General features: G+C 36.8%; 1 protein-coding gene across 2 annotated transcripts in view; it reads left to right on the top strand.

The window, feature by feature from the left end:
- LOC123312511 (ras-like GTP-binding protein RhoL) overlaps window positions 1-12155 on the top strand; it is a 340108-nt gene that overhangs the window by 18024 nt on the left and 309929 nt on the right. The window lies entirely within an intron of this gene.

Raw genomic sequence — 12155 nt, 5'->3', positions numbered from 1 at the left:
TCTGAGAATAATGCCAATGCATTGAAATCGTGGGTTTTTATGGATGGCAAAGATTTAACCTCTTGGATTAATACCTTCACGATTAATTCAGGTCTGCCGAATCTATTTTGCAGAATACGCATTATTTCTTCAGTACCCGTGCAAGATACTAGTAATCCCTCTACGGAACGTCTAGCTTCACCAACCAAGCATCTCCTTAAACGACAAATATTCTCGGAATCATTAAAACCTAATAAATCAGTTGTGTTACGAAACTGCATATAAAAATTAATCCATTCTTTTATATCTCCCGAAAATTTAGGTAAATCCTTATCAACACATTGTCGAGCTAAGAATATTTTGAGAGTATCAGTATCCCTATTTACTTCGTTTCCCTGAGGATTACTTTTTTTTTCCGAATGAGAATTCCTATTGAAAACTGCTACAGAATGGACAGAACTCACAGATTTAGATTTTACAGAAGTATTATCATCTAACCATTGCTCTACCTTTGCTTTTCCACCAATAGATTTTTGTAGAACATTCAAATCAATTGTACTCAAATCATTCGATTCATCAACACTCCTTTCCTCGAGATGAAGTTGCTATAAGTCTAATCTGCTTTCTACTAATTTCTTTTTTAAATCTATCTTCCTTCTAGCGATTTCTTGTTCTTCTATTGCCAGTTGTAACAATTCATTATTGGCCTCTATTTGACTCTCAAGCTCTCTACGTGATGTACATTTAGAGTGTTTAGAGTGGGACTTACCAGTTGAAGCTGATACCTTGTGCTGCTTCCTCTTTGTTGATCGGCTTGATATTCCTGATTTCTGCTCCGAAATATTCCTCACAACACTGGTCGATGAAAGAGGTGGAACCATCGCTCTGGATATTACTTCAGACCTGTTTTCTGTAGTATTCTGCGCGACCCTGGATTCCAATACTATTCCATCTTCTTTCCCCTCCACACAACAAGGTTGGGTATGAAGAGCTTGTAAAGATTTGCTTTTACTTCTTGTAACTACACCGTACTGCTCCATATTTTAGTAACTCTTATGCCGAAGGACCACTAATGTTTGGGTTTATACAAAAACACCTTTTGTGTAAAAATCTTTTTTATTTATTCCCAGTTTCGACTGACAACTTGTTTCCATCAATATTTTTTTTCTACTGTCAACTACTCAAAAAATACTTGATTTGAACCATCGAGATAGAATAATAGAGAGAAGTCATCATTCGACTAAAATGGTATCAGATCCGCCATATTGGTACGAGACTCTGACATTCATGAATTTTCTGTCAGTTTTGCGTTTTTTAGAGTTCAATTCTGGTCACATTTACAAAATTGCGTTCATGTTTCCGATTCATATTGGACAATAAAATGGTGTCATGTGCTCTACGCAGTTTTTCCGGCAGAGACGAGGTAGATAAAAAGAAAATCACAGGAATAACATTTCATAGGTGAGAATGAGTAATAAACAGATCCGTATTCGTAATTCTTTCATTTCTATCTTGATAATCTGATAGTAATGTATATTATTATCGTCTGAAAAAAAATTGCTTATTTGATATTCGATTAACTTTATTTTAACAGATTTCCTAAAGACCCACTAAGACGGGTGAAATTTGTTAACCGAGGAATCTGGCAACCTTCGAATTATGAGGTGTTTTGTTCCAAATATTTTACAGCAGAATGTTTTGATCGGACATCACAAAGCTTAGTTCGTTTGCAACGAAATGCGGTTCCCACAATATATGAAGTAGGTATGAAAAATACCTACACGTTTATATGATGATTGATTTTGAGAAAGTAATTTGTTGTTGTGAAATTTCAATTTTTCCTGAAGCCTGAAAGCAAGGAAAATGAGGAATTTAACCTTTTTTTGTGAAGGCTATTACTACTATTTCACTTAGATATACTAGCTTTTGTATAGGAATATACTTAAAACTCTTTGCATTATAGGAGGAAGCAGTTCGACCACCAAAAATAAGAATTCTTTCTGATATTGTGATTTCACCACAAACGGAGATTATTGACGCAGTAGTAAATACATCTGCTCTACCAACTTCTGAAACTAGTCCACAAAAAACTGACGATTTACCAAGAATTTCAAATCAAGTGAGCTCGCTTATAGAGAATTCTCCCAGGAAAAGAAAATTACTCATAATATCCATCTAAAGATGTTATTTGGATTTGCACGCAGACGGAGAAGGAATTGAAAAATTATTTTTCCTCTGCTGGTTTGAACATCTTACTTGATGTTTTGACCAATAGAATACTCAGAGAATTCACCAATACAAATGTATTCTTAGATTTAGTTGTACATAGTTTAAACCAATCTGTATTTGATAGTCACAGATATTTATTAATAAAAAGCGTTGTTTATAAATAAATTTATGTAAGAATGACATATTTAATGAAAAGAAAGCGAAATGAAAAACTTAGTATGAGACACTATAATAATAAAATTATTTTGTTTAAAGGCCAATGAATCATTTACTTTCACAAATCTATATTGTTTCCCTCTTGTTCATCTGGGTATAATACTAGTAAATATTGTCAAATTTTATTCAGATTTCTCAAAAACCGAGTCAACAACTTTGTTTGGGTCCTCACTTTCAAGAATATACCTATACATCTCATTGAATTTTTTTTTTTTTTTTTTTTTTTTTTTTTGATTTTTTTTTTGGTGTAGCAGGGGGAAAATCTGCAAACAGACGAACACACCCTCTGCTGAGGGGGAACAGTGTGGGGATTCTCACTCTCTGAGCTCGAGACCCACTAAAAACCCTTAACTGCTTCTTCATAGGTTCCGGGCATTTTGCCTATTAACCAGTTGACTCTTATGGTTTCTGGACTCTCACACGATCATAGTCGTGTTGATAGTTGTATGCTGCCTATAGCTTTTATAGGTTAAGCTCTTCTTTGGTTACATTTAAATCCTTAACTGATCTCTCGGTCTTCGGTGGTAGGTTCTTGACCTTCTAGCTTCTTCTGTTGGATCGTAGTCGACTAATCTTCGTAGTTCCTCATTTGGATGTTGTTTGGCTTTGTCGAATATCCTTTCCGCCTTTCTCTTCATAAATTCTGTAACTGGTTCCCATTCCAAGTCCTTGTAGATTTGTTTGTTCCTAACAAACCAGGGTACGTCCATCGCCATTCTAAGGAGTTTATTCTCAGTGGCCTGTATTCTCTTGATGTGGGTCTTGGCTGCGAAGCCCCATGCCGCCGATCCATATGTGAGTTGTGGTCGCGCAATAGTTTTAATCATCGTCAACTTGATGTTCTTATTCATATGACTTCTTCTGCCTATGAGTGGATAAAGTTTACTCATTGCGGCTTTTGTTTTATCAACAGCACATTTGATGTGGTTTTTCCATGTAAGTCCTCTGTCAAGCGTCACTCCTAGGTATGTTGCTTCATTTTTCCATTCAACCTCTTGTCCATCAACTTCAAGGTTTTCTTCCATCCTCAATCTTCTCTTTTGCAGTAATATTGCTTGAGTCTTTCTTCCATTGATTTGGATTTTCCATTTGATGCACCATTTGAGTAATTCATCTATGGCTTCCTGCAGTCTCCGGTGTATGATCTCTGGGCGTCGATGTCTGAACGCTATTCCTGTGTCATCTGCGTACAGGGTGAGCATATTCCTAGCATTCTTCGGGATATCATAAACGTATATTACGTAAAGCAGAGGTCCAAGTACCGATCCTTGAGGCACTCCCGCTTCCAATTGTCTGGTTTGAGAGGTTGCTCCATCTATCTTCACATAAAAGTTTCTATTCCTCAGATAATTCCTTATAATCTTGCATAGCTTGGTCGAATATCCTGCTCTTTTCATCTTGTAGATTAGGCCTTCGTGCCATACTCTATCAAAAGCTCTCTCGATATCCATCAGAACTAATCCTGTGGCCTGTTTGGTCTGCATTCCTTCGGTGACGTATTCTATGAGCCGTAGTAATTGGAGTTCAGTCGAGTGTTCTCGTCGAAATCCAAATTGTTCGGGTGGGATTATCTTCAACATTTCTGTTTCCTCATTCAGCCTTTTGGCGATAACCCTCTCGACGACTTTTCCTAGTGCTGATAGTAGGCTGATTGGTCTATAATTTTGAGGAAATTTCCGTTCCTTTCCAGGCTTGTTGAAAACTATCATTTCTGCAGTTTTCCATCTCTTTGGGTAGTATTCGGTCCTCATCACTCCGTTTGTTATATTCGTCAAGGCTGCTATTCCTTTTCTAGGCAATTTCTTCAACATATAATTCGTTATCCTATCTTCTCCCGGTGCTTTCCGGTTTTTCAGTTTCATTATGATCTCTTTGATTTCTGTTGGTGAAGCCGGTTTTGGAATGATTTCGGTTTCCGGTGGTTCCATCATCAACTCTTCGTTTGCCTCCACTTATTCTTCTAGATCTTTATTGTCATCATCATTTCTGTAGTTCATTCTGGCTTCTCTCTCAATTGAGTCGGCAAGTGCTTCGGCTTTTTCAAGTCTCGTATATACCATTCCGTTTGCTCCATGCAGTGGAGGTATAACTGTCTGTTCTCGTCGTAAGCGTTTTTGCATTTTCCAAGCCGAGTGATCTATTGTATTCAGTTCCCTTAATCTCTGGTGCCATCTGTTATTACGCAGTTCTGTTAAAGCATTTTTCAATATCTGACTATGCTTATTCAGTTTCTTCTTGTCTTCTTCTCTTTTTGTTGTTCTGTAGATTTTCCTGAGTCTTCTGTTCTTTTTTATAAGTTCCTTTATATCCCTTGGCGTATCTCCATGTGAATGTTTCGGAATTGGTTTCCTTATTCTCTTGGTGCTTTCTTCATAGGCTTCTTTTATATGATTTTCCAATTTTTCAACTGCTTCATCTAATTCATCCTGGGTGTTTATTTGGGGAATTTCTCTGATTTTCTCCTGAAGTAAATTCTTATATTTCTCCCAGTCTGTGCGTTCCTTGGTTTGTGTCTCTTCTTCGTTTCTTGGGCCATGTCCCACTATGAATTCTATGGGATTGTGGTCTGAAGTTCCGTCTTCTATTGTATCAATGCTGATTTCTTCAGTGATGTCTTTCATTACGACAATGTCCAGTACATCGGGTAGTCCATTTACTCTTGGTATGTAGGTCGGTATATCAGGTCCTATCACAACTGCATTAAGTTTTTCAGCATAAATCTTCAGTCTTCTCCCGTTTGTATTTTCCACCCTACTGTTCCATTCCTGCGATTTGCAGTTAAGATCACCAATTATGATTTTCGGGTGTCTTCCTTCTAGTAGCATTTTTAGATCCTCTTCCAGCATGTCCTTATCCGGTGATTTATAAGTTATTTTATTTATAAGTTTTATCTCATTGAAAGTTTACTTAATCCGACTCTGTTCTATCCGCCATAATGGTCCCAGACTTAGCCACGCCTAGTGGTACCGTTTTTTTCTAGCACTATTGAATCTCATAGCGTCTCCTCTCTATTCTATCTCGATGATTTGAACATTCAAAACAATAAATAATGTAACGAAAATAAATCTTCAACAGTTATTAATTAAAATATAAAATTATTAGTTTTAATATTTATCAGAAAAGTATGATTCATACATCATATTTTCAGTCTGATACTATCATTTTAATGAATGACACCAAGCTCTCATAGTTCTTCCAACAAAAATTGTACTTTCTCAGACGAGAATATTACTTAATAACAACTTAATAAGTACTGCCTCGTATACACGCGTTTTGCTGTAGCTCTCAATTACCTGTAGTAGATAGGTGGTTTTAAGTGTTCTACATTGATATTTTTGTGTTGAATGATACAGTTTTTGTGCTTCCTCAGGTAGGACTAACAATTTTCCTATTTGCATGAATAAATTCGATCCGTTTTTTCATCACTGATCGTTGTTTACATCTCTAAGGTCTATATTGGCGACATTGGCGTATCCCAACCCAACCGCGCAGAAAATTGTTGAAAGTGGCGTTCTTGTCCCCCTCCCCGTTGAACGCTTGTACTGGTTTGCGGTTTGCTGTTTTCGATTCTCCACATTTCACGATCTTCGCGTTCTTCACGCATCGCATTGTCGCAGCTCTTACCGCTGTCATAGTAATCGCACAGACCGCACTGGATTATAATATTTAATTTCAGCAGTCCGATAATCGTAGCGAATCATTTCGCGGCCTGATCGACATTTCCTATCATTCCGTGGTCTTCCCCATCTGTAATAGTCTCTTGTAAAGACCCACAAGAGTGAATTAACCTTTAGTTTCCTAATAAAACTAATATTTTTCTGCTAATCATGCCCTCGAATTGCTTTAAATGCTCGAAAAAAGTTTGCGAGTCTGATAAAAATGTGTTACAGTGCTCTTGCTGCCGCATACCTACTATTTCATTCTTCGTGTGTTGATATTTCGCCCGTCGACTCCGAGTTTTTGAAGGAGTAGAAGGGTAAATGGAACTGTCCACCGTGCCTGAGTGGCAAAAGGTTGCTACGCAGTAACTCTCAATCTGATCAGCCTGTAATACTCGAACATTTTTCTCTCCTAATGAGCAAAATGAATTCATTATCGGAGGACATGAAATCAATCAAATCCGATCATTCTCTAATTCTGGCCGAGTTAGGTAAATGCAGATCAACTCTCGACGAAAATACCTCACAGTTGAATAGCCATAGCTCTATTATCAACGAGTGTCAAAATAAATTGTCTCTTGTAGAGTCATCACAAAGCGCTGTGGTTTCGAGAGTTGCTCAGATGACGAACGATATAGTACAAATTAAATCTACTTTATCCGCTGCTCCTGATGGGGCGCCATCTCCACATTCTCTGGATTCCGCTGAGATCTTAGAGCTAGGCAAACGTTCTTACAACATTTTGCTCAGAAATGTACCTGAATCTGAAACAGAGGAAGGTGACGCCGATGTGGCCGTCAAGATACTGGAGTGTATTGATAAGTCAATCAAGGGAGTGATTGTGAAGGTTTCCCGGATTGGAAGGCGTAATCCACCCCACCCGCGTATGCTTAGGGTTTCCTTTTCGAACAACGAAGTAGTCGGAACCATAGATTTAATAGATGGAGCATAAGCTATTTCCCAGACTGTTCATTTTTCTCGAAATTCCCACTCCAACAAACTCCCAATGAAATTAATTTTTGCTTGTATTCCCCTCCTAATCGCGTTTAAATTTTTAAGACGGCTTGTGCTTTTGTAATTGTCAAAATATTATTTCAATCGTTTACGTCGTAATATTTTGGAAAATATGCCACGATGTGCAGTGAAAGACTGTATTTACTATAAAAGTGCAATTTGTGCACGAGACAGGAAAGCGATTCACTTATTCCGGTAAGTTTTTGATATTTTATTCGTGTTTAAGTACCTACATCATATCATGAAATTAGGGGAGGGAGTCAGGGGACTCCAGGGCCGAATTCTTTTTGAATGCTTTCTAATGATTTATACATTGAAATGTTGGGATTATATATCAAGCGTTGAAATAATTGTTTTGAATTTTAGTTTTCCCAAAAATGAGATAAGACGAGAGCAGTGGAGAGTTGCACTGGGTCTTGAAAAGACAGAAATATATACTTACTCTAGTATTTGCAATTTGCACTTTAGTAAAGCGGCATATGATTTGGAGAAATCGCCTTTTTCTGTTAATTTGAAAAAAGATGCCGTTCCGAGTGAGGTAAGATATTTTACCACTTTTAAAGACTTCGCTTTCTTGTCTAGATGTCAATTTGTTTGTAATCTTGTTAGCGATCTTTCATGAACTTCTTGAAATTTGGCAGATTAGCTAATTTTTATAATATATCATGCCTTTTTGTATAAACCTCCATAGATTCCAAGATGAACAAAAAAACGAGATTCTGAATGCTTTAACAATCTTATATTTCTATAGAATGTTAGCACATACTGTGCTAGACCTCTCAGCAGTACTGGGGTTTGTGAAGAAATTGTGAACAATATCGATCTGCCACCAGAAATGAATTGCAGTTCAGAATTCGAAGGAGTGAAAACACCTTATAGTACGAGGAGAAAACAAGTAAGATACATAGCTATACAGGGTCCAAAAAAAGTATCGCCAAACGCTACGCATTGCGTAGCCCTCATAAGAATGTACCGTGTGATGAATTTGAATAATTTACTTCCAATCTACTAACTCGTTAAATTATCTTCAGCATGTCCAATGGCATAGTAATCAATTTCTTCAAAGACAGTTGGATAAAACAGGGAAATACGGCAATGAACTCAAACAATTCGCCCTCACTCTTCATTACTACTCGGTTAAAGCCTACAATTTTGTAAGAAGAACTTTTAATTCTGCTCTTCCCCACCCGAAAACGCTTGCGAGGTGGTATAAAAATTTGAATGGGGAGGCAGGTTTCACATCAGAAATATTTGACTTGCTAAAACTAAAAGTTCGAAACACCTCTTATAAATTGATTTGCAATATAACTATAGACGAAATGGCGATCCGTCAGCAAATTCAGTGGGATGGAAAAAAAACTCATGGCCATGTAGACTTTGGAATTGAAAGTCAAAACGATTACAATGCTGTTGCTAAGGAGGCATATGTTTTCATGCTTGTATGCATAAACCAATCCTGGAAGCTTCCTTTAGGGTATTTTTTGATCGATAGTTTAACGGGTATACAAAAGCAAAATTTAATTGTTCAGTGTCTTAATTTCATACATGAAACGGGTATAGGTATTCGTTACATCGGTAACATTTGATGGAGCAGCAAATAATGTAACGATGGCAAAAGGATTAGGTTGTGATTTGGCTACTAATAATATGAAATCTATATTTATTGATCCTACTTCACGGCGAGAAATAGCGGTATTCTTTGATCCCTGTCACATGATCAAATTAATACGAAATACTTTAGGGGATAAAAAAATTTTAATAGATGAAAATGGTGAGAAGATTAAGTGGGAGTATATTTTAAAATTAAATGAACTTCAGGAGAAGGAAGGTGTTCATTTGAGCAATAAATTAAGAAAATCACATGTGTTGTATAAAAATCAAAAGATGAAAGTTCGATTGGCAACGCAACTATTCAGTGGCTCTGTAGCACATGCGTTAGAATTCTTGAATGAAACCTTAAAGATCGAAGAATTCAAAGGTTCTGCAGCTACCGTTAAATTCATCAGAATAATAAATAATTTGTTCGATATTCTCAATTCAAGAAATATGCATCAGAAATATTATAAAGAGCCTTTGAATGCAAGAAATTATGAGTACATTGAAAATACTTTAACAGAAACCTCATATTATTTGAAATCGTTGAAATTAGCAGATAACAAACCTCTCATCGAAAGTAGAAAAAGGATGGGCATTCTTGGATTTTTATTTTGTATCGAAAGTTTGAAACATTTGCACAAACAATTGGTTGTAACAAATTTATTAGTGCATATTCCAACATATAAACTGAGCCAAGATCATGTGGAATTATTTTTCGGCTTGATTAGATCTATGGAGGGTTATAACAATAATCCTACGTCTATTCAGTTCAAATCTGCCTATAAAAAAATGATGCTCCACCTAGAATTAAGGGATTCTTTTATGGGTAATTGTATACCATTAGAAATGATTTCGGTTATGCAACCATATGAAGTAATTAATAAATCATGTGGCAGGGAAAGGATCGCTGAAGAAGAGGACGAAAATGTATCACAACACGTTTACAACTTTTCGCAAAATTTTTGTACAAGTTTGTCTGAATACAAAGAAGCAGTAATTATATATATATCCGGATTTGTTGTATATAAAATCATGCGACGTTTAAAATGTGAAGAGTGCATTGGGGGTCTTGTAGGTGATAGGGCTGATTATTTAATCTCATTTATTTACCAAAAAGAAAGACAAAATTCTTTAACCTATCCCTCAGAGGATGTAATTCTGATATGTAGAGCTGCAGAAAAACATTTACAGCATACGCTAAGCAGAAATGTTCCCACAAATATTGGTACATTACTAACACAAGTGTTACAAAACTTTTTTAATCATCAAAATCTGTTTGAAAAACTTGAGGATCATTTCAAGGAACAAACTGCCTTAGATTCCCATTTTACCAATTTAATCAAATTAGTTGCTTCTACATATATCGATCTGAGACTTCACCATCATAATAAGAACTTGTTTGATAAAAGTCATAGCAAGAGAAATTTTTATAACAAGCTTACATTATTTTCTGGTTTTTAGTATATAGTTATTAGTGTATTATTTAGGTAGTGATTAGTAAGTAGTCATGTATATATGTATAGTGAAAACAATTTTGAATCTGTTTGTAGGCTAGATTTATGTTGCAATCGACAATAATAACTATAAGATTGTACCATTGTTGATGAAATAAATTGTTTTTCCATCAAGTGTTTTTGTATTATCAGGTATAACTCCCTATAATTAGTGGGTACAAGATAGGTACTTCAAAATCCTTTCCTTGAAACATATTTTATTTTCATTCGATATGAAATTATTGGTGACTAATTGAAATATTCACAATGTCCCGTCTCTAATGCTTAATCCGCCCCTGTCCACTTCCCCCAACCAATAAATCCAAATTGATATTGGCAGGATTTCGTGAACGCTTTTTTCCACAGATGCTCTATCTCCTGTTTCATTTATCTATGGTCGGAACATTACTAAGGAATAAGAAGAAACTTCTCAATTCTGGAGATTTTAGGCGCGTACTAGTTTCTGACGACAAGACTCCTCACCAGTTGTCAACTCTGAGTCAACTTCGCCTTGAGCTGAAGGACCGCGAGAAGTCAGGAGAGAGGGACCTGACAATAAAGTACACTAAGGGAACGCCAACTATTGTAACCCAGACTCCAAAAAATTGAGTGGTAGTATGCACGAGTGGAGCTTTATTTACACGAACATCCAATCTCTCCATTCGAAATATGCCGAGCTCCTCTCTTCTGTTGGAGTTGGAGTACATAATCCATCGCTTATTTTCATTGCTGAATCTTGGTTGCAACCTGATATTTCTGATTCTTTGATCCACATTCCGAATTACCAATTATTTAGGGGGGATAGTATAACTACGAAAGGCTATGGTGGTGTTTGTGTGTACATTAGACTTGACATCTCGGATAGATCTACTGTCGTGTCCCATCAGATTGATGCACCGGGTATAGATAATATTTTTCTCCAAGTCACATTTTGTAATTGTAAATTTGTATTCGGCTGCGTTTATCGCCCAAGAGCTTGCAGTGGTGAAAACGCCCTCTATCGCTATATATCTGATCTATCCCTCTCATCAAGTAATATTCTAGTAGTTGGTGATTTTAATTTACCTCATTTACCCTGGCCTCACATATCTGGACAGCAAGCTGAATCCGCAAATTGCAATTTTACTGACATGTTTCTGAATTCCAATTATTTCCAGCTAATTGATAAGACGACGAGGTAACGCTCAGGTCAAACTCCATCATTACTCGATTTAGTAATGGTAAACGATCGTGGTCTTTTAACTGATATTGAATATCTTCCTCCGTTTGGGAAATCTGACCACGTGACGCTTCGATCGTCTATTCAGTTTCATTCTCAAATACCTGAAGTAACTCAAAAAAATATGTTACTGTGACTGATGAAGTTGCTCTCAATGAGGATCTGGCTGCTCTGGAATGGAATCATCTCTTGCAGGGTTTGGATATTGACGAGATGTGGAATAAGTTTGTCGATGTTCTCAACGAGTATATTTCATCCAACTCTTTTCGAAGGGAAGTTCTCAATAACCCTTCTAAACCATGGATCACTCGAAATATTTTCAGCATGATTCGTCAGAAGAGGGGACTCTGGAGAAGGTATCTGGCTAGTCGTAGACAGGAAGATTACATAGTCCACCGCAAGTTCTCCAACATGCTTTCTGCTACCATTGATGACACTAAGAAATAACACGAGCTCAATATTGCATCGTCTAATGACCCAAAAAAATTTTATAAGTATGTTCGAACATTTTTTGATACTAAAGTCTCCACTCCTGTCATAAAAAACACTTCAGGTACTATTTGTCAGAGTTATCTGGAGAGTGCTGAAGTTTTTGCCGATTCGTTTCTCAGCGCTTTCACAACCGAGCCGCCGGGAGCCCTGCCTAGAGTTTCAACACCCAGGCAATCCGTTTCACTTAGCGGCGTTTCTTTTCCTGTTGATGTTGTCGAGGAGAACCTTAAGAGGCTCAGTAGCAATTCTGCCCCTGGT

This window comes from Coccinella septempunctata, chromosome 4, assembly GCF_907165205.1.
Source record: "Coccinella septempunctata chromosome 4, icCocSept1.1, whole genome shotgun sequence".
Taxonomy (NCBI): domain Eukaryota; kingdom Metazoa; phylum Arthropoda; class Insecta; order Coleoptera; family Coccinellidae; genus Coccinella; species Coccinella septempunctata.
Note: the sequence above shows the minus strand (reverse complement) of the source record. Positions and strands in the feature narration are given on the sequence as shown.